Source organism: Meriones unguiculatus, chromosome 2 (assembly GCF_030254825.1).
Source record: "Meriones unguiculatus strain TT.TT164.6M chromosome 2, Bangor_MerUng_6.1, whole genome shotgun sequence".
Classification (NCBI taxonomy): Eukaryota; Metazoa; Chordata; class Mammalia; order Rodentia; family Muridae; genus Meriones; species Meriones unguiculatus.
The window spans coordinates 8,443,314-8,467,316 of NC_083350.1; the positions used below are offsets into that span (position 1 = coordinate 8,443,314).

Below are 24,003 nucleotides of genomic sequence, written 5' to 3' on the forward strand. Positions count from 1 at the left end.
TTCCCAGTTTGTGTTTTTGCTATTGATATGGTGATTTCTTCACTCTGTATTTTAGCTCTCTAATTCTTTTTCCAGTTGAGTCTAACATACACTGTAAGCCATTAACCAAGGCTGAACTCTCAAGTATTACATATGTAAATTATTTTGCTATTTTGTTAAATGTATTATTTTAGCATATTGATTTTCTCAGTGTATGCTTTGACAATACCTTTAGCACTTTCCATCGAGAGACTTTACTTATAGAGCAGTTTTAAGTTTACAGAGATACTAAACAAAAACTCCAGAGTCCCCTACATCCTCTTCCCCTACTTGGGCCCTGACCTGAGCACCTCCTGACATGACAAGGTGATGTGCAGGTGGTAAGCCAATGCTCTCCCACATCACATCAACGGTTTTGATTAAGGTTCAGTGTTCGTGGTATACAGTCTATGGGCTTTGGTAGATGCTTAATGATATCTGTCCTTCACCACAATATCAGACAGAATGACTGTACCCCTCTAGAAGCTCTCTGTGCCAGTCTATCTTCCCCTGCCTTGGCAAGCATTAATCTTTTTACTGTCTTCGGTGCTGCTGTTTCCCAGCATGTCACAGAATCAGAAACGCATAATGTTTAGGTTTTTCACAATGGTTTCTCCATTTTAGAATGGTCTCTCTTTCATCAAACACACATTTCCATCTTCGATGTGTTTTTGTGGCTTAGTAGCTCATTCTTATCCTCAAATGTAATTTCTTTATGGTCTGAATGAACCACAGTTCATCTACTCAGTCACTGACTGAAGGATATGTTTCTTGCTCAAAGTTTGAGGTATTGGGAACATAATGTTTTCCAGGCAGGTGTGGTGCAGACACAACTTTTTGAGTTGTAGGGGAAATGACAAAAAGAAGGGTTATTGGACTGTATGGCAAGGGTGATTTTGGTTTTATAGGAGCCTAAAAAGTCTTTCGTCTTAGATGTATAATTGGCAATCAATGAGTTTCTGTTTCTCCACATCTTTGCAAACACTTGTGATTGGTGGCAAGATTTTGGCCATTTCCACTGGTGAACTCTAATGTCTAATTTGCATTTATGAGTTATGGTAACTGATTTATCTCCTGTAGGTCCTCTTGGGGAGACAAGTATTCAAGTCTGTGATCATCTTGTAATTGGGTTGTTTGTTATGTGAAGGAAGAGTTTTAAGTGTTCTTTATACGCTGTGAATTTCATTCCTCTATTGTGTATATGTTTTGCAAAGATCTTGAAGGACACGGCTTCTAGTTTCATTTTCATTGAACACAAGTTCATTTTGATGAACTCAGCCTATATGAATGCTTCCTCATGGACAACGCTCTTTGTGTTAAATCTAAAACCCCATGAGACCTGAGGCCACCTAGGTTTTTACCTAGTACCTTCTTCTGGGTTTGTGTTTTTGAATATTGTATTTAGATCCAATACCCATACTGTTCATGCCCCATACAGCCTTGAGACTGATTCCTCTGAAAGGTTTAAAATCTGTGTTTAGATTCTTTTATAATGTTTAATCCCAACATCTTGAGAATGTGACCTTTGTCATGCTCTGCAGCTTCTGCTTCTTTGTCAAAGAGCAATAGGCTATGTTTACGCAGATCATTCCCAGAATCTCTGTTCTGCTCAGCTCTTCTATTTGCAATACTGCAGTGTCATGGTTTCTAGTAACTGAAGTCATTTACCATCACTCCTTCAACTTTTCTATTAGGTTCATGAAGCACAATAATTAATACACATCTTAAAATGTCTCACATGAGAATTTCCAAATCTACAGGCATTGTATTCTGATTCTGTGATTGTTGCTTTGTAGGTTTTTTCTCTCACTTTTTAATTATTTAAGATAGTCTTCATGTTTCTGGAATGGTTTGTTCAGAAAGTCTTGGAGGATTAGCATAGAGGTGTTCTTCCTCACTGAAGATATGTGCTTCATTATTCTCACACTGCTCTGTTTGTGAAGAAAGTCTTGGGTTGCTGGGATCACTGCTCCCTGAAGAACAGCTCATTGAGAGATGTAAAACTTCAGGAGAGTTCTGGGGTGTTATTTTCTCATAAAATAAGGACATGTACTTTATCATAGTCTGTGAGTTAGGAATGATTTTTTTTATAAAATCAAGATGTTTATTTATTTACTTATTTTTATTACAGTTCTATTTTGAGGCAGGTCTTATGTAGCTTCCCTCAAACTCTATGTCACCGAAGACAACCTTGAATTCCTGATTTTTCTACCTGTACTACCATCCAAATGCTGGGATTACAGATGTGTACCACCAGACCCAGCCTAGGAAACCCATTTAAAACCTGAGTTCTGAATATGCAATGGATGAAATATTTCTATATGAATTTCTCATACATATATTGAAGAAATCATTTAATATATTTGAAATTTGAACTCACCACTAACCCAGCAGCCCTAGCTAAAGCAGTTCTAAAAGGAATTCATCCTTTCCCTGTTCCAAACAGTGGAGCTGTGGAGGGGGTGTCAGCCTCTTCAGAAAGAACCCAGCACTGGTGACAGCAGGAATCAGCTTCCTCTGTGCTTGAATGTCCACGAAGATCCCCCGTTTCTTTGCCAGTTCAGGTTGGCACAAAGATTTTGAAAATCTTCTATCCAGCATACAGAAGTATTTGATCCCAAAAAGATTCTCCTTACATTTAAATCAAAACTGGAGTGTGTGTGTGTATGTGTGTACACGCTCGCGTGCTCACCCAAGCATGAGCACTGGAGACATGACTGAGTCCAGAGAGCTCTGCAGGGTCCTCTGCACGAGGCCCACCCTGACACCCTCAGTGAGTCTGGCAGTAGTCTACTGGCAACATCTCAGTTAGTTAGGATTCTTTAGATGCCTCAATAGAGATGGAGGATCCCGGAGGAACATTTGAGGGCCCAATGTCCAACCTCCAAAGCAGCATAGACAGACCTGGTATCTCAAAGCCCAGAGGAACAGAAAGTTGCATTTATATGCAGATCTCATGTATGCATAGCTTCTGAGCTCAGATGCTGGGACAGTTGAGTAGACCTGACATATGGTCCACTGAAAATTGCCGAGACAGTGAGAGTGGCAAGGCATACCCATGGCTTACGTACTTGCATTGCAGTTTCCATTTTAAAAGATATTTAAGTAATCTCTTTCTACCTCCTCCAACCGCAAATTCTTGCAGATCATTAGTGTTTGACCAATAGTTCTCCTGCTTTGGTTCTTTGTATATGCATTCTTTCCAGAAGCATGACACAAACAAACCACTTGGTACCAGACACAAAGCTAGAAGAACTGCACATCCACTTGGAGGAGGCTAGAAAAAGAAAGATAAAACAATTACAAAATAAACTAGGAAATGGAGTTAATAAAGATGAAAAACTGTCATCAATCAAAATAAAAGATGAAGTTTTAAAACACACAGAAGACAAGTGCATTAAAGATGAGGTTTTACAAGTATTCATTTCATAACATCAGTAGGATAATTAAAATGCATGTGAACCAAAGTCAGGAACAAAGCGAACAATCCTAGGAGAGTAGAGGCAAAGACACACATACAAAGGAGTTAAAATAATTGGAATCAAATGGCAAGTGAGCCCCTGGAGACATAATTGAAATAGAAATGGTAAAATTCACAGTCAAAGAATGATCCTGGAAAAGTGGAGTGCACAGACAACTAAAAATATTAAAGATTTTCACAGTCACACCTTTAACAAAAGACAAAGTTGCTCTATTTAAAAATCAGGCAGAGGACCAGCGAGATAATTCAGCAAGTAAAAGTGCATGCCACCAAGCCTGGCAACCTAAGTTCAATTCACATGTGATGAAAAGACAGAACCGACTCCCACAAACTCTCCTCTAACCTCTAGATGGATGCCACGACACGTGTGCCAATACACAGACATACACACATGTAACTAAAAGGCTGTAAGACATTAGAAATAAATGTCTACTGAAAATAATTAATGTGAACATTCACACCATTTATTTTCATAAATGTTGATCATGTCAAGTCTTGATACTGGCTACAGATTTTGGAACACTCCTTGAGACATTTAAAACAAAGAACCAAAAAACCTGGGAAGAGAGTGAATGCTTTTCATTGGAGAAAATGTTAAGTAAACATAGGAGAGTCATCCTCCGGGATATTATGCAGATGTTTGGAGAGGCAATGCCGACTTCCACCAGCTGCTGGGAGGGTAGTTAGACAGGTTAAAAACATGTACATTCGTGCACAGTGTTTGCCTCTTAGCTTTTACAAAGAACGTTGTAGCCATTAGTGTGTTCTCACTGAAACATAGAGAAGGGCCAGATACTAAGCATTCTCAGTGGTTCGATCCAGCTTGTGGGAAGAGAATGGCAGAAAACAAGGGAGAGGACAATCAGTAAAAGCAAAAATCAGGAAAAGGCATCATCAGTCCTACAGATTGAGTTTAGGGGCAATGTTAACTACCACACCTTAAGTGTGGGGACCTTGCGGTTCCTATCCTTCTGCCTTCACTGACTTTCTCACAATCCGTTACAGAAGCATACACTTTAAAAAATGTGCTTCTATCCACAAAAGTTCCAGATTTACCCCCAAACTGTCAAAACGCCCTGTAGATGCTCAATGAGCCCACACCCAGCATCCTCAGTTGCCAACATTATTATATGAATATAATAAATCTGCCATTAATAAAGGGACATCTATGCATGGTCAGTAAGGACTTCCTACTTCATCTCAATCTAGTGGTCATCTCTCCAGGGCCCTCTGCAGGATGACATCTTGTTGTGCTGTTGTTTGAATACTCCTTTGTTGTTGCTGCTGCTGTTTTAGTAAAAGTGACAGTTTTGTGAATTCTGGATTGGGGTATTTTGTAGAAAGGCTCCCAGTTGGAGTTTCCGTAGTTTTTCTCAGAAATAAACAGGGATCGAGAGTGTGGAAGAAGAGTTCCCTCACATCACAGTATATCAAGGTCTAAACAACCAATATGGCTGATGCTGGCCTTGCTCCCCTGGCCTGGGGCCATCTTCCAGGTGTCTTCACAGGAAGCTGCCCTGCTTACATCTCCATTTAACCCTGCATTCTTAGGAATTTGCTGCTCACAGCCTATTTAAAAGCCTATTGTGGTTCTCTCCTCAAGGAATAAGAACATGCACTAAGTTTCCTCATCATGGAGTTTTAGTGTGATCATTTCTGTATGGACTGACTTGTTTATCTCAATGTGGGCTCATGTATATGTGTTTAAACTCTTGGCTATTATTCAATTTGACTATCTGGGCCATGACTGGGCACTGAGAGATTCTTCATTTGTCCCACATATCCATTGGCCAGTCCCTGCTTCATGTTTGGTTTAGTTTGCTTTATCTCTAAGTAGATACTTGTTTTGTGGTGCTTTAACACTCCCAGGCCTCATCCTGTGTTTCCTGTCCTGGTCTTATAACAGAGTCATACAAGGAGCTCCACTCCAACTATGTTTACTTGAGAATGGTCATAGAAACCAAGGTCTCTTTGCCTGGTGTGATAGTGGACCCTGATTGTCAGCTTGACAGAAAATAGGAGACAAATCGTGGACATGCTGGCAAAGGAGTTTCTCAAGTAGGTTACATAGGTCAATTAAGGTATTAGACCCACGGTGGCTGTGTACGGTGGCATTCCATGGGCTAGGGTCCTGGATGGAAAAAAGAAAGACAGAATGATGAGCAGAGGGATTCAGCTGTCTCTGCATCCTGACTGGGGACTCAGTGTGACGCATCCCCTTAAGCTCCTGCTGCTACCATTTCCCTGTCATGATGGAATGTACCATCGAAGTGTGAGACAAATTAAAACAGTAATGAGACACGTAACTAATACAATTGAGCTATTACTTCTAGACCCTCTCTGCAACAAAGCCATGAAACAAACAGGCATGTGCTCACAGATTAGTTGATATGCATCTGCCACTTCTCTATGTGTACATCAGTGCACAAGTTCAGCAGGCTTGTGCTCATACTGGCCTCTCCTTTTCCATAGGGCGATTTCTCACAGGCAATCGTGGACTTGACTGTCTGTGGCCTCTTACGCCAAACACCAAGATTCTGCTCTCTGCTTTCCGCTACCCAGTACTGAATGATTCAGTCCCATGGGCACGCCTATCTGTGTCAAAATTGTCAAGAAATACATTTCTGGATACATCCACACACACAAGAGACCACATTTCATGCAAATTTTTTGCCTTGAAAGGTTAGGTAGACCAGAGACTTTTCTTCCTACCTTTGTGACTAGGTGGGTCCAGACATCCTAACGCAAGTCAATTATGTTTGGTGTGTTGTCCTTCACTTCTGGGATCCTAAGATGGGATGGCGATTTCTGTTGTCAACTTGACTACAGCTGGAATTAATTAAAAACCAAAATGTCTAGGCATGCCTGCAAGGGATGTTTGCTTAATTAAATTGTTTGAAATGGGATTTCTAGTCCAAGTCTTCGAGGAGGCAAGACACACCTTTAATTCAGATCTTTTAGGTAGGAAGACCTACCTCTAATCTGGGCCATACCTTTTACTGAAAGCCTATATAAAAGACTTGGAAGAACTAATACTCTTCCTTTGTCTGCTTGCTCTTGCCTTGCTCTGAAGTCTATTCCTTCATTGGCGTTAAAAAATCCTTCTTCAGGGTTTCTGAAAACCAGCTGAGATACTCAGCCTGTGGACTGAGAAACTACTGGATTCTTAGACCTTCTGTTCAGAACATCCGCCTTTATATATACATGGAGAGAGAGAGAGAGAGAGAGAGAGAGAGAGAGAGAGAGAGAGAGATTTATTCTGTAGTTGTTACTCTACAGAACTCTGACTAGTGCACAGGTGAAGTTTTTCTAAGTTTGCTTACTGTAGACAATTTGTTCTTGTGCTCTAATCTGTGTTGGCTCACAAATCTGTACTGCCAGGTTGTCACCACTGCAGGATCGCAGGCAATAATCTTATTGACCTGAACTTGACCCTGGGTTTGACTTCTTATTACCTTCCCCTCTGCACCCCTCTTCCTCAGAAACCACTGACCTGTTTATTGTTTCTACACTGTGTCTTTATATGTTATATGTGTCCATAACATCATATAATTTTTACATAACATTATTTCTGCATGGCTTTTAAGCATGGGTTCTGGGGGGTACAAACTCAGCCTTCATGCTTGTGTGACAAGCATGTTAGCCATCAGGCCACCTCCTGAGCCCTATCTCTCAGTGTGTTTCATGTTGGTTTACTGAACTTCCTGGTAGAAATTTACACTCTGTGTTTAGGCACAACTTGATTGCTGACTTCTCAGTATCAGGGGGCACTTAGCATTGAACAAAAATAGCATTGTTCTTTTTGTTTCTTATTTATTTACCCACTGAAGGACATCTTGGTAGACACTGGTTTAGGGGAATTCTGAATGAATCCTTTATGATATAGCCTTCATTCAAAATTATGAAATGTTGGAAGCTGGGTAAATCTGCTCCTGGATCCTTTGCTGAGATGATAGTTAGCTTTGCAAAGAGCCACATGCTTAGCTGCTTTGACTTTTCACTGGCAGTGATTGGTACTTCCTCATTCTTTCTAAACCCTGTTTAAAAAAATATTTCCTTCCATCTCTAGATACTTAACATTACAATTCTTAAATATTAATTTTATAAAAGCCAATAGAGAATAACTCTTGTGAAACATTTTTCTTCTTATAAAGCAAAGGCCCATGCTCAGATTGTTACATGGGTGCTTGGGATCTGAAAAGCAAGAGAAGGAGGAGGCAGCAGCACAGAAGGATTGCATAAGAAGTCACTTGTTAGAGAATCCCCTTATGCCATCCTATGCTTTAGTTCCTGGGTCAAAGGTCAGCCTTTGTGTGGCGAGGACCCACCGCTGGTTCTCAGTTCTGTATCATTAACATGTGGTCTCTTTTCACCCCCAGCAGGAAAGCATCGCTATGGAACTGGGTGTCAAGTCCTGAAGCCAGGAAAGTTTCCTACTCTGCTGCCCTCGGTGTCTGACAGATGCACACTTCCGGCATCACTGGGTGACCCAGGTTGTAGCCAACAAGCCTGGAGCTTCTTTTCCTTGTGGCATTCGCTCTTTTTTCTTTTCTTTTTTTCCTTATGTTTTGCTTTCTGTTAGTTGAGTAATTGATATGATTTCATCTTATTTTCTCTTTTGATGTGTCATTTTGTTTATTTTAAAATAACCTGCTATAAATAGCTCTAAACTCCCCAATATTTTTTTTCTTTTTCCTGACAAGGCCTTCCTGGGTAGCCCTCATTGACTGCCAATTCACAATCTTCCTGCCTTAGCTTCCCAGATATTGGGGTTATAGGTGTGGGCCACAAAGCCAATTAAAAAAATCACTTTAAGTTTATGTAAGACGGATAGTGTAGCACTCCTTCATATGCCACATACAAATTTTGCAATCATGCTCAGGTCCCCTCTGTCCCATGAGTCACCACTGCACTCATGTGCTGTACTTACTCAGAATGCTACCATGACAATGGCATTAGAACACAGCTAAAACAGGAGAGGGGTGGCTGTGACTATGATGACTGAGTGAAGACTAGAACCCGGGGTCCCTCTGGAGGGATAATATGGAAGTCAGAAGGAAATAACATTTCCAAAACTCTCTGTGAGATAGGGCGAGCCCTGGCTTTGTAGCTGTAGCTGAAGAACACTTAGGTGCCTTGCTCAGGTGGAGAAAGGCTTTGTTTAGAGACTTTGGGAGCTGCCTTCCTGGTTCACCTGTCGGACCCTGACAGCTCCTGGTGCAGAAATAAAAAACATTCCTCATGGTGCAGCTGTGTGCTGAAGAATTCACCTTTCCTAAAAATGAATTTGGATAAGTTCCCAGATTATACATCTGGATCTCTAATTTACAGCTCCAAAGATCAGAACGGTGGGTAAACTTCTGTGCCATGCTGCCTGCTCAGAAACATCAGTGGGTGAATCTGGCCCCAGCCACCTGCTAATTGATCATCACTCGGATTGCACGGTGGGCCTGGTTTTTAGTCCTGGCCCATATGACAGTCTTAGGCTTCTTCTGTTGATAGGATCCACCAGATATAAGGGCTTCATTCAGAAGCTCCTGATGCATCACAGTAGCTCAACATCTGTGATGACTGGAAATAAAAGCTCAGCCTCATGTGCCCTATTAGTGCTTCTGTGGGTGCAGCTCTGCACGGGGTAGATGTGTGCATGTGCATGTGTGTGTTGTGTGTGTAGAATATAGTGTACATATACATGCGTGGTATATGCCATGTATGCATCCCTGTGGGGACACCTAGAAACCAGAGGAAGACATTAGGTGTCCTCCTCTGTCATTCTCTGCCTTACACCCATGAGACAGGTTCTCTCGCTGAGTCGAATCTGGAGCTAAGCTGACAGCCTGCAAGTCCCAGCAATTCTCCTGTATCCATTGCCCACAGAACTAAGGTTAGAGGTAAGCAGAGGCCCACACTCAGCTTGTTACATGGGTGCTAGGGATCCGAACTCAGGTCCACAGGCTTGCACAGCCACCACTCTTCACTGAACTCCAGCCTGGTTGCAGCTTGCTAAGACAGCTTGGTTCAACCGTTTACAAGCCAGTCACAGCAGGAGGTAATTCTTGGAGTGCTCTGCTGAGCTCAGAGATCTGAAGAAGCCTGTGGGTTAACAGCCGTGAGTCTTGATTATAACATATTTGATCTTTGAGACGTTTATAAGGTCTCATTGCTGGTAGCACATGAGGATCACCTTTGGAGCTATGAAAACAGGGGTTTCTGTACCTGGACACACAGCAATTGAATTCCAGTCCCTGGGGGCAGGCCAGGGCTTCTGCACTTTATTAAGGTGTTCTCTGGGATTGAAGTGTGCAGTTAGGGTTGAAGGCTGCAGCAGAGAGCATAGGCATGGTTAGGAAAACAGACTCCATGCCAAGGTGGATCAGAGCCCAAAAGCCCATGGGCTAATTTGGGATTGTGGATCACTTGGAAAATGGGATCTTTGTGCAGCTGGGATGGAGAATGTTCGATTAGGGCCATTTCAGAGCAAAGATCTCACCTGGCTAACAATGCTGCCGGATTGTAATGGGTTAGCAATTACAGTTCCACCAGAACAGCTCATGCACTGATTAAACTTCTCCCTGCTTCAGACAGCAGAGCTCCCAAAAGGGTGAGCTAGCCGCATTTGGGGTTATCATTGGAGTTTAAAATGCTAAAATGACACTATTTAAAAAATATTTACCTTGTGCTAATGACTGTCAAAACAAATGCTGTATACTTCTCACTGTTTGCCTGTTGAGTTCCTCAGTGGTATAACCCAGATCTGCCTCCCCCACCTCACAGTGCTGTTTTGCATTCTTAATACACGTTCTGACTGCTGCATTTCTCATCAGCATTTTGGAAGGCCCACAGCATTTTAAAGTCACCCCAGGTGACTACCCTGGGAAAACACAATGGTAGGATAGGCAAAAGAGCTTCATTTTTGTACTGTGGAAAGGCTCACCGAGACAGAAGAGTGCCCATTGCTAGTGCACCGCTCTCATTGTACCTAGCCTGCAAGTGACCCTGAATAACTCCGCCACCATCTCCGCAGGACTCCCAGGTCATGACATGGACAGCAGAGACTTGGATTTCTTCTCAGCATCTGATATCTGCCTCCATCTAACTTCGCCTCCTCTCCTCTTATAAGAGGTTGGCTAGTTGCTGTGAGAAGCGTCCCCTGGAGGCTCATGTGTTTGAACACTTGGTTCTCAGCTGCTGGCTCTGTTAGGGAAAACTATGGACATTCAGGAGGTGGAGACTTGCTAGCTGAAGTAGGTTGCTGGCAGGAGGGAGGGGTGTGTAGAGTGAGAAAGCGTGAGCTTTTATAGGCTGGACTCACTTCATCTTCGCTCTCTGTTTCTGGACTAGGAACGCATGTGACCAGCAGCTTCGTCCCTGCACCACACTTCTCCCGCCATGACAGTTTGTATCGCCTGGAACAATGTAAGCCAGACAGAATGCTTCCTTACGCTGCTTCTTGTCATGTGTGTGATCACAGCAATGGAGAAAACGACTAACACACTGCGCTAAAACATAGTGTAAACTAATCATGCAATGCAGTGCTGTGCTGACTCCACCGACCTCTGAGAAGTTACTGCTCCCTGTACTCTCAGCAGCTCCTCACAGCCACACCCCACCTTCCCTTCCTGCAACTGACCATCCTCCGTGCTATGCGACACAGGCCCACCCCTTGTGACTGCTCTTCTCACTCAGCATCAAGGCCTTGGTGGAGAGATAAGAGCAGCATGCAGCTGTATGGAGAGATCGCATTCTGCTTGTCCACCTTTGGCTTCTGTGTGTGACTCTGATGTGAAAATTTAGTGTCACAATGCTTGCAGCTGGATGCATGTGGGACCTGAAGCAGCAGTGGGGTTTCTGGTCACACCATTGAAAGCAGCTCACACAGGGCTCCTCTGCCTCACCGTACAGGCTCCCACACTAAGCACAAGGTTCCAGTTTCTCTGTACTCCCTTCACTTGTTATATTCTTCTTTACTTTCGAAATGATAGTTACCCTAATAACCGTGACAATGAATCCCATGGGCTTTGAATTTCTATGCCCCTTATTACTAGTGATGGGGGATAGCTTTCCATGGATCTGTTGGCCACCTAGGTATCTCCACTGAAGAAATGTCTCTCCGTCTCCTTCATTCTCTGTAAGAAAAGACTTCTTGCTCTTAGTGTGAGCTCCTTATCTGTTCTGAATATTAATCGTTCATCAAGGACATTACCTATAAGTATTCTTTCTCATTCTATTGACCACCTTTCCCCTCACTTCATAGTGTCCTTTGGTCCACAGAACTTTTAAATTTTGGTATGTTCCAATTATAATTTTCTTTATTGCCTATGATTTTTGTGCCATGCCTAAGAAATTGTTACCAAAGACAACAATACAAGTTTTCCCAACTACGTTTTCTACTAAGGATTTTATAGTCTGGGTTTTTCTATTGGTGACTGATCTAGGCTTTTCATATTATAAAAATGCATTTATTCACCTATTTTTTCCGGGGGATATTTTATTTATAAAATCAGTGTCCATGCTATATAAATAGCTGGTGGAACAGGGTTGGCCAAGTTTCAGGCTGTCTAAATGTGCTGGCCTAACAAAAAGCATAAAGACCCCTTTGGAAGAAATTATACCTCCCCCTGCTTTTATTCAGATCAAGGAAAACAATGCTTTCAGGTTTACCTTCTTTATCCCATAACATTTTTGAAATGTGAAATTACTTACTTTTCTGAACCTCTTGGGAAAGCTGATGAAATCAGTTCACAGTGGTACATGGTAAAATTTCCAGCCAAGGCATACGTGGTGGTACCCATTGTACTCTGGTTCCAGCACTCTGACATACTGAATACTTGAAAGCTTTTTCTGCACACCAGAGGCAGAGTTGCGGGTACAGTGAGGCTGTGTTCTGGTGACTGGGGATGCTGCCACACGCCTGCCCTGCTGGTGCTGTTTGTCTTAAGCATCCTTGTTCCAACCCCACACACAGAAAACTGGCTGCTTTTTGGGAAAGAAAAAAAAAACGGCATTGTAATAATGCTTAATTTGGGAAGAATTGCATTATGAACCAGGCATTTAGCAGTATGTGGGCCATTCGGTTTTGAGCTGTGAGCTTTCCTTCACAATCCAGAGTAATGCTCAGATATCATCACACACTTACCAATTTATCACACTGAAATTTTGCTGGGTCAGAGCAGGAGCTGTTTTGTTGTTTGTTTGTTTGTTTGTTTGTTTTGTGCAGCCCCATTAGACTCCTCTTGAGTGACTAATCGTTTGGTATATTGTGGTCACTTTACGTAGTTCCTCAAGCCAGTGCTCCATCAGGTAAGCTTTGCTTAGAGGAAAAGGCAGGTAGCATACTCATTCGTTCTGCGGTGGAACAAGATCAGTACATGAGAAGCTGTATGCCAGGCTAAATGTGATGCCATGCAGGGTCCTAACAGAGCCAGTTGAGAAGCTCTGCCTCTCTTCTGAAAATGCACACATAACCAGGAAATGGGAATTGAGGTTCGAGGCGGCCCTACATTTTAGATCCATCCTTTGAGACTTTGAGTTTCCCTTTGTCTGGCACTTGACGCACCTGAGTCTTTCCGGCATAGTACTCCTTCCAAGCAGTGGACTCTCAGGCTGGACCCCAGAACCACAAAGCCACAGTGATGCCTCTACATGGTCCCCAATGCCCAATACAGTCAGAGAATCCCTGCACTAAGTCACCATGGATTCGGAGTTATTTTTCTAGCAAAATGATAATGGCTATCGTTCCCCCATGGAATCAAAAGCTTGGGCATATGCTTTCTCTCCTTGCTCAGAAATACCGTCAGCCTTATGTAGGCAGCAAGATCTGGGGCTGGGGGAGGGGGCTTACAGTAGGAACAGAATGCATGGAGGAAGAAGGGCACTTGACCTTACTTTGAGTTTTAGAATCCTGGCAGGCAGGCTTGAGGCTTCTCGCTGTCCACATCAGGCGTGTGACGGTAGACGCAGGGCGCAAAGCACCAACCTTTGGATGGCTCTGCCACTTTGCTGCCAGGGCTTGTAGCAGTTTGTCGTCTGCAACTTCCCTGATTAGCATGCATTAGACAAGTTAAGGGACCTGCGAGGAACCTGGCTCTCCACTGCCGCTGTCAACTTCCTGGCCTTCGATAAATGATCCGGAGCTACTGCTGCTGCTCCGCGTGGGGATGGAAATGTGTTTCGGCACTAAAACCACTGTTTGCATGACATCATTCCATATCAGAGTACACTGTAGTGTCAGGAATGTAATCATTAGCATTTAAACATGCATAAAATTTAATTAACCTACTTACCAGTTTGCTTAGAACTTTTGAAGGGCTACCTAGAGTCCTCTCTAAGCGTTTTATTACAGAGTTTTGGAAAGCTCACAAAAGAGAGAAGTTCGCTGGGATTTTTCTCCCTAAAGCTGATGGGCCGTGACAGATGAGCAGATGACCCGAGTTAATTATTATTGAATTCGTTATTACTGCTTTGTTGTCACCCGGCTCAGCCAGGGTAAAATGATGACAGTAGGTATCTCATTAAAACAGCTGTTTCAATTATGTAGCGGCAAATATTTAAAAAGCGAGCCTTCCAAGTTTAAAGCTGTTAACAAAGTTTGTTTGTGCTTCTTGTGCCAAGATGATCTGGCCGGAAACGGAGGGTGGGGGCTGGGAGAGGCAAGCCTGATAACTTCCCTTCTCAAGGAGGCACAGAAGCCAAGCCACCCCTTCTGGTCTGGCTCCAGGAGGATGAAGAAGGTAAATGACCAAGAGCCAGGGTAAGAAAAAACAGGGCATGGGGCATGGATTTCCAGCCCTTCCACACCTCATCAGTTCTTATATAACCTTGTCTCCTTTGCTTGTACCTAAGGAGTTTTTGATAGACTCTCTTCTAGAGATGGATGGGGTCTCACTGAGGAGGTTGTCCATGACTCAGAATGTACCTAGCTGAGACCCTGGGTTTGGGATTCATGGAAATCAGAGAGCGCTTCTCCAGGGTCCTCATCATTCTAGGATGACTTGGAATAAATGTCATCTTCCTTTTTAATGCACAGGTACTGGAGCACTGCTGTGTCCACAAAGCTGTGATCATGTGTCAGTTCACCTGATGTTCCTCTGCTGTCAGTATGTATGTTGCTGGCTTGGAATGGATAAAATTGAACTAAATGGTCAAAAGCTGAGGTTTTCTGCCCCTTGTTAGAAAAGCCTACTGGGGTTTGGCATAAATCGAATGGCCTTTCAGTGCTGTTTGGAGAAGAGGAATAGCCTGGTGCCATCCCTTCTCACCTATGGTTTACCCCCCACTCCGTGATGGTCACTCTGCTCAGAGGCTGCCACTGTTCAATGACACCTGACGACTGCAGAATGGCGTTTGGAGACACGGACCCCTGTGCTGGCTGGGTGGGGCTTCAGACCTTCAGGTTTACAAGTCGTAAAGAGGCACCTCCTTAGCACACCCCCATCCCTCAAGACAGGGGCACTGTGGTGAGAGACAGACAGGGCAGGTGTGTGAGGGGCTCGGTCACAAGTCTTGCTTTCCTGGTGACACTCCAAGGGCCACAGAGTGACAGAGCCCCCTCCCAACCTCCCCTCACTGCACAGAGAAGGCCTCACATGGATCGGGAATCTGGGTCAGCGACACTGCAGCCAAGGACAAATGGTGAACCATTAAGGAAAAAGCTTCAGGGAGATTACAGTGCTGTTTGCATTTGGAGTTTGAAAGTCAACTGTCCAGGCAGATCCAACCAGGAGAACTAGATGCAACCTTTCCTATGGATTTCTTCCCTGACCCTCCTAATGCATCATCTTTGACTCAATTTTCAAGAACACTGCCCACTGTGTGATGCTATCGGCAAATTCAAATATGAAAAATAACTAGATTAATATATGGGTAACACTTCAGTCAATCTATCTGGTCAATTGAAAACTGAAATCTGAGAGCATCCTGAAGAATGTCTCTACCAGGGGAGGAGGGGTATCATTTTGTGTTCACCAAAAAAGGAAATTCTTGTTGTTCAATCCTCAAATTAAGAAGGGAGAAAATCTCACAAGTGCAGCTCCTAAAGTTAAAATTCCAATAGTGAACTTTCAGTTAGAGAGGCCACACTGAAATTTACAGCCTTGTGGCGTCACTTTGTGGAAACACAAAGTTCACGGCAATGCTGGAAGGGTTTTAGAGTGGCGGTTCTTGGCCCTCCCGGTGCTATGACCCTTTAGTACAGTTCCTCATGTCGTGGTGATCCCCAACCATCAATTTAATTTTGTTGCTACTTCATAACTGTAATTTTGCTACTGTTAGAACTTGTAATGCAAACTTCTGTCTTTTCAGATGGTTTTAACCCCTACAAAAGGGTCGTTCAACCCCCAGGGGGTTCACGACCACAGATTGCGAACAACATGTTATAGAACATAAAGGTCTCACCCTCCTTGTCACACTGTATGTCACGCTGTCTACACACAGAGTTCTTCACTTCCTGTCGTGGCCTGTGGGAACATCTTCATGGAAAGAGAGGAGACAGGTGCAGGAGCCTGGGAAGGGCACGGTAAACTACCCTAGTGTGCTGAGCAACTGGACCCATATAATCATGCAATGATCAGCTGACCCTGTGCAGTAATATGCAGTGATCAACTGTACACAGGTAATACTGATCCAGTTTACCCACGTGACACAGTGCAGTGATCAGCTGTACCCAGTAACAACCTGCAACGATCAGCTAGAATCAACATACAGAGGGTAAAGGGCTGTTTGTTGAAATGTCACTATTCAAGATCTTCCTGACCACAGTCTCCTAAAAAAACAAACAAAATAAAACAAAAACATGGGCATGGAGTTTTGTAGGGTTCTTCCCCTCTCTGCCAGCAATTCACATCCTCTGGAAAGACTCGGGGGCATACAGTGTGTCCGAGGCATGGAAACAAGGGTATTTCTGGACTGCCTCTGTGGTGAATGTATGTGTCTGAGTCTGTCTTAGTGTTGCTCAAATTCCTCTCACATCTGCCAATAAGAAAGAAATGCCTGCAGGAGAAAGCTTCAAGGTTTCCAGAAAGACACGCATAAGTTATATAGTATTAGAAATTTAGATGCATAGCATAAAGTCTAAAACTGTCTAACTTCTTCAGTGCTGGCTCCTTAGTTGCAGCTGACCTCACAAAACTCCAAAGCATTAATTCTAGCCATTATCATCTGGTGGTGACTTGTCCTGTGCCTTGTTTACCCTCATTTTCCACAATGACCTCTTGAAAGAGGAGAGGGAGCAAGGAGAGCCCACATGACATCAGGAGCTCAAATCTAGTGTAACCTGAACCCCAGCAGGGAGCGGGGCAATCACTCCATGAAGCACGGTGGAGGGATGCGCGTTACAGGCTGTGTGCCCGCTGAGGCCGCCCAGTGACGGGTCAACTGGAGCAGAGGTTCTCAACCTTCCTAGTGCTGCAGCTCTTCAATACAGTTCCTCGCATTGTGGTGATGCCCAATCGTAACATTATTTTGTTGCTACTTTCATAACTGTGACTTTGCTGCTGTTATAAATCACAATGTAAATGTCTGATAGGCAGCCCCAGAGGGGTTGTGACTCGCAAGTTGAGAACTGCTGCCCTGGAGCCTGCTTCCCCTTTCTTACCTGAATCGACTGTGTGCGTGGCTCAGTGATGCTCAGAGTCAGCTCTGCATCCACCAGCCTCCCGCCCCACTCAGGCCTCTCATGGACTGTCCTAGGCTGTCTCTCTTCACGCCCATCCTGGCCACCCAGACCAGTGACTCCTCACCTTCCCCCAGCCTTTCTTGGCATGGGACTTAAGACTATTTCTGGGAAGCTTTTCCTTATGACACACAAGAGCACAGCAAGAAAAAGACATAGCTCTGTTTCTTCTGAATATTCTTTTTCAGTCTCCTCTTTACATGAGCCTCCTCCAGGTCTAATGTGTGACAATGTGACTACAGATGAGTAAGTTTAGGTTGAAATAGTCCAAATTCAGCAAACTTAGAGTACATCTGAGAGAGAAGCATGGGGACAAGACAGAAATAGGAATGGGAGGTGTGATCAATGATCGCTCTGATTCTCTGGTGGAGAGCCATACGAGTGACCTCCTCCTAGAAGCCCCATTTGCCTCAGGGGCTTCCCAGAGTGGCAGAATGTACTGTACATGCACTGATGTATAAACCAGGGCATCTGGGGCACCTAGCAGGAGAATCCTGTGTGGTGGAGCTGGTCTGCAGGCAGGGGAGCAGCAGCCTTTCCTCATTAACTGAGAGCAGCGGGGGCTGGACCCTGGGTCATCACTGACAGGCCCTTCCCAAGCTTGGATATTGGTCAGGAGACATCTCTCAGAGGCTGCACACTGTGCAGAGACCTTGCCTGAAGACAGGTGATGAGGTCAGGAACCCCGGGGTCCCAGCACACAACTGCAGAGCTGGCAGCATCAGACCTAGCGTGTGGCTCTCAACTCACATCTCCCACCTTCTGCTCTAACCCTTCTATTGTTCATGATCAATGGCAGAAAAAAAAAATCTCGAAATTTTTCTATAAATTCATTTTTTAAAAGATTCAGTTCTAAAGCATAGAGTCTCACCCAAAATTCTCTGGTCTCTGGTCTCTCAGCAAGTGTCTGTCCTGTCTGTCCTGTGGAGAGCAACTTCTGGAGCATCACCTCAGGCCAGCAGGCCTACCTCTTGCATGAGACTGGAAACTATTTTCTACTTCCTGAGCAAGGCTGTGGTTCCTAGGCACTTCCCACTCACTGTGTGGGGAGCCGCTTGTGCCACCCTGGAGCAGAAACAGCAACGTGCTGAAACAGACAAGCATGTGGGGGTTCATCTCTGTGGCAGCCTAACACCCATTAGTAGAGAGCAAACATCCTGAAGCTGCACTGAGAATTTCACAGAGTTCAGACAGAGCACAGACAGACGCTCTGTCTTGCCTCATCTCATCTTCCTGGTTTCCGCAAAATGTGGAGCCTCTTTAGAGGCACCTAGTTAGGAGGAATGTTCACGTATTTCATCTGGTTTTGTACACACAACAAACTTAAGTCATTCAGAAACACAGATGCTGAAGTCCCTAAGGCATGGGGATGAGTTATGAGAGTGGGGCTGCACTCAAAGTAAACCCAAAGCTTAAGAAACTGCTCTTGAAGGCGGGCACTGTGGTACACCTGTTATCCCAGCACTCGGGAGGCAGAGGCAGGCAGAGCTCTGTGAATTCGAGACCAGCCTGGTCTACAGAGTAAGTTCCAGGGCAGCCAGGGCTGTTACACAGAGAGACCCTGTCTGAAAAAAACAACAACAAGCAAATAAACAGACAAACAGAAGTTGCTCTCAAAATGGTACGGAAAATACTCATGTGTGTGCTTATGTGAAAAAAAAAGTCTTTCTAATAGTTGGTAAGTGGTTATGAATCATCACTAAATGGTTTTGGCAACTGACGAATGGGTGATTATTTAGCACATATGTATGTCTCATGGGAACACCCTTTTTAAGCTCACACGAAAGAGTTGGGAGACCCCGGGGATGAGGTGGCAGGATGTTCTGCCATGTTTTGCTCACTCCTGTAACAGCGAAAACTTCTCAGAGCCCAGGATGGAGCTTCCCAGCACAGCTGTGGCGGTTCTCTTCTCCTGTGGGGCAGCTTACAAGATGGCTGCTCTCTGGAGCAAGTTTTACGGCTCTGCTGCTCCACAGCATGTTTTGGGGGGATGGCCAGGCATCAGGAAGAAGGTCTCACAGCATACTCCCCTGCAGATAGCCTCCCTTCTGGAACCCTGTGTGCAGACCACACTTCTCAGGCTCCCAAACACCTCGCGGCATTGTTTAAGGCATACAGATTCCCAACTCCTTAATTTCAACAACAGCAATGAAGAAGTACACAGAGACAGTGAAATCTATTGTCTCAAGCCATATTTCCTGGGATGCTACACAGTGACTATAGTGCTGAAATATTTATAGAGCTGAGAAAGTTTATACAATTATATAATGCATCTGATCAAGGACAAATAACGGACAAAGGAATCCTTAAATGTTTTATTTCATATTTTCCTAATCCGCCATGTGTTTCTTAGATGCCTAGAAGCTGCCTTCAATGCTCTATCTTCAGTGGCTTTCTCTGTGTCGGGTGCATATGTGTGTGTGTGTTCCTCTCTCTCTTTCTCTTTCTCTCTCTCTCTCCCTCTGTGTGTGTGTGTGTTCCTGTGTATGTATTCATGAGAGTGCATGCATGTGGAGTCAAGATATGAAACTTGGATGTGGTTCCCCATACTTAGAGGACATGTTTTTCCTGTTTTGTTTATTCTTTGGGGGAGTTTTTTTGGGGGGGGCTGTTTGTTTGTTTTTGTTTTTGTTTTTAGCAGAGTTTCTCACAGAGCCAGGGACTCACTGATTTGACTAGACTGGCTAGCCTGGGAAACCTAGGCATCCTGCTGTCTTTACCTCTCCAACACTAGGATTAAAAATATCTGCACTTGACTATGCCTGGCTGTCCCCTGGGTTTGGAAATTGAACTCAGCTCCTCAAGCTTGTATGACAAGCACCTTCCTGACTGAACTATTACACCAGGCCTGTACTGGTTTGTTTGTTTTGTTTTGTTTTTCTTAAGGAAAAATGGGAGTGGCTACTTTTATTCTATTTTGTAAATCAGGGAACCCCAGCATCTCCCCTCCACACACTGCTGTCATACCTTTACCTGCCTGTCTATGCATACCCTTGCTTAGGTAAGATCACCTTACCTCATTGTTGAAAATATGCTCCCAAAGTGTCAAATTATAGATAATAATGACTTCACCTGCTATTTGGGTAACTCTCAGGCTTCCCTTTCTGCCACCAATCATTTATCCAGAGCCATTTCAGGAGAACTTGGGCCCCGTTCCTGCTTCAGAAGAAAGTTGCTGTATGTACATGCTCACAGTGCCTTGGAGGGAGCTTTATTCAATGGGGCTGGAGAAATCCGAAAAATTCCTCCCCAGAATTGAGTTTGTTTCTGCTTTGGTTGTTGTGTTAGTGTTAGTTCTGTTGCTAGTTGTTTGGTTGTTTCCATAATCAGGCATTACTCAATAAGGAGCGACCATTTACAATAATGGCGCTGTGCTTGTTTTGTGCCAGAAATAGAGGAAAAGACTAATGGCATTAGGGAAAATATGTTTAATTAAGTTGTTAGTAACAGAAGCAAAGAGCCCATGAGAACTCAAAGACCTTCTCTTGGAGCACTGAGCACCGTGGTACAGAAACTGCCTGTGGCCCTGGAAGTCCTGTAGGCTCCTCTTTTCTTTTCCCCTTACCCCCTACCCTAAAAAGCCCAGGCAAGAGCAGGGAACCCTCTTCCAGCAGCTGGATGCCCAGCCTGTACTGCTTGCCTCCTGCTCAGGCAGGTCCTTAATTATTATGCTAATGTGTTCCAGTTTTCAAGGGACACTGCAGTCCACATTTCAAACTATACCCAGCAGTCCCCCAGGAACAGTGGGGAAGGAAGAGAGCAGCACACCTGACCTTTGAAGGCTGGCATCAGGGCAAGATCTTGTTTTTAACTGAATATGAACCTGATTCCTGGAGTTGTTTTCTGGGTGTAGAGGTTCCAGTTATTCAAACATAGTCTATCCAGCCACCATCTCCTCTCCATCACACAGTATTTGCTATACAGCTTTTCATTCAGGACACTTAGAAAATATTGTGCTTAATTTCCTATTTCCTAAATGCAGGCATAGCTAGCCATTTAAAAGAAATCAAATGATAACCCTCCATTGTGAAGACAGAATCCAAACGTTACTGGAGTATCACAGACATATGTGTGAGGAGCTGCTACATTTGTGACACCTTGAACCTATAGAGAAACTAATTAGGCAGCTGGCCAATGGGGCCGGTAGATGGCAAAGATGTATCCACTCAGCCTGCATAGCTTGCCTTGTTTCCGGTGACCCTGGCATCAAAGCTACTTTTTACCCTTGCTATTATTTACCATGCAGATGCAGGCAGTCAGTTGAAAAGAAAAGAGTTCTGGACACTCACCTCCATGGCCTCCTTATAAGTCAGTGCTGCCACGCATAACTTTGATGAAATCTTCATTGGGCTGTGTCTGCGCTGCTTTTCTTTTCTTCTGATGGGTGGTGGCATCAATCACATGGATGCCATAGTTCAGCAGCAGCTGGAACCTCCAGCAAGTCACCTGCATGGAATGTTCTAGTTCTAATTCTCAAGACACAGAGATTGGAAACAGAAACCTTCTATTTTATTTCCTGGAGCACTTGGGAAAAGGAAACTGCCCTTTGCCTATCCTGAGTCCTTTATACAATCCATGCTGATCTGGCCATTTCTAATAAACTCATGTGAGAATACCGAGCTCCCACCTGACTTACCTGTACAGCCCTGGAAAGTTGGCCATTTGGCTCCGTTTAGACTTCAGCACTGTTAGATTCATTCCAGTCCCTGTATCTTCAACCCTTCCTCATTCTGTGAACAAAGAGAGTTACACAGTAGGCCAACCTTCCAGGGCTGTACTGTGAAGTCAGGGGGGAGCTAGGTATTCTCACATGCAGTTATTAGGAATGCGGAATGGCCGGACATCAGGATGGGACCTATAAAGAACTCAGGGATAGGCAAAGGACAATTCTCTTTTTTCCAAACTCAGGAATCCAGAAATATGAATTAAATGACTGATACCTTTATTCCCAGGGTGGTGCCAAGACCAGAGTACATGGCCAGTCACAGCCCAGGCTCTGAAGATGCTCACCACATGCTCCAGATGGTGCCTAGCTTCCAAGATGCACCTCTATGCCCAGGATGCTCTTGGCTTCAGTCCTAGACACTTCCCTTCTTTCTACCATGGCGCAGCAATAAGCCAGGCTGCCTCTTGAACACTCCCGGTCAGTCACGGCTTCTTTTTTTTTTTTTTCCAATGCAGTTTATTCAGGAACATTGAACAATCCTCGGACCCCGGGGAAAGCCAGCCCACAGCTTAAATAGCCTCTGGGTAGCCAACCCAGGCGTGCCACGGGGGCAATGCAGATAGGTCCACATACATGGAAGCAAGCCAGATCCTCGGCCTTAGCCAAATGTGGAGTTGTTCGTGACAGAGAGCACTCACCATCGGGAAGGTGGAAGGCGGAAACCAGCTCCATCTTTAAGGCATAGCAGTCACGGCTTCTTGACCGGTCCACCAGGCTGCCATGTGATTAGCAAGGCAGCCTCTGAAACTAACTGGCCCATACAGGGCTCAAACCCACGGCTGCCTTATCAGCCTGCTCCAGCTGAGCTAATAAGCCACTGAGAAGCAATTGATTGCTCCATTTCAGCCAGTTCTGAAGGTTGGGGTCCACTTCCTTCTCTGGCTTCCCTTCCGTGTCTGGGGGGGGAGGGTCTTCCTCTATAACGCTCTAGGTCTGACTCTTGAGAGAGAATTTTCCTTACATCTGCTCCGTGATTGTAAAGTTCATGTTCCCACAGCTATGTGTGAAACACGCTGGATATGCATGCCTGCATGAATATCACAGTCCCAGAGGGGAGGATGTGCTGAAGGTGATTTGGGTGATACATTATAACATCAGCAAGACTGGCATGGAGAAAGAGCCCACTTGCAGCATCGCCCTGTGATCTTTGTATCTCATTTAAGACTCATCAGCATAAGGAAGGTGGAGGGGATGCTTTGGCCCCTGAAGGTTTGTGAGCTTTGGTGCCCTGCATTTCAGCATCCTATTAATAATTAAATTATCTGTCAGTTACCAACAACATACATTCTGAATTAAATTTAAGCAAAGAAGGGAAAGAGACCATTTGGGACTGAATTAGAGGGCTTCAGAGAGAAATAAATAATAATCAAACATCTGTGTTCTAAATAGTACGTGCTTTATCAGACAAACAACTGTTACCACCTCATTGTATAAAATTGCTTGGGGAAAACACGGTACCTGGAAACTAACGTCTGGGTCAGGAGGGGGAGGTGAGGAAAAGTTCATTACTGAGTCAGAAAGCCCTGGAAGTTACCATGTTGTTGGATGAGTTCTTACTCAGTTGGTACCCATGCAGGCTTCCAGGAGGGTGTGCTTCCTTAAAAGTGAGGTCTGTGGCCAGGTCAGGAGCCCTAGAAATGGAAACTACTCCATCTTCCGAGGGGCAGAGTGTACCAGCATCATCCTCACCTCCATGATTTCCGAGTCGCCTGGAAGCCTTTCAGTTGTGAAGGTTATAGAAGAGATTTTATTTGTTTCTATTTTACAAGGAAAGAAAAGAGAAAAGACCCTGAAGTTTATAAAGAAATGAGTAAAGAGAGAGGGGCCTATACCAGCTTACTCTGTTAGAGGTGTGGCCGTCCAATGCAGAGCCAGGAAGTTTGCGTGTCAGCTGGCGTAAAACGCGATGAAAAGGTGGTCACCATCGTTGCTGTTGTTAGGTTATCTGTCTTATTTGGTGATATTTAGCTCTAGGTGGCTCCTATGTTTTAGCAGGCCATTGCTGAACTTGCTATAGCAATTAAAGCGATTGGCCTCCATGACCAGAAACCTCTTGCTGTCTGAGTACCACTGTCTGAGTACCATCTCTCTCCACAGAGAACCCTTGTA

At 44.4% G+C, this 24,003-nt stretch overlaps 1 long non-coding RNA gene across 2 annotated transcripts; it reads right to left on the reverse strand.

Annotated features, from left to right (window-relative positions):
- Positions 1-36: 36 nt before the first annotated feature.
- LOC132652265 (uncharacterized) lies at positions 37-22,328 on the reverse strand. 2 transcript variants are annotated; one of them, XR_009589734.1, is made up of 6 exons: positions 22,109-22,328; positions 21,458-21,614; positions 12,636-12,844; positions 12,203-12,475; positions 6,212-6,328; positions 37-3,295 (listed from the first exon to the last, which is right to left on the reverse strand). It is a non-coding gene; the product is annotated as an uncharacterized LOC132652265 (long non-coding RNA). The 2 variants fall into 2 exon arrangements; XR_009589733.1 differs by lacking the exon at positions 37-3,295 and adding an exon at positions 3,812-5,630.
- Positions 22,329-24,003: the final 1,675 nt, after the last annotated feature.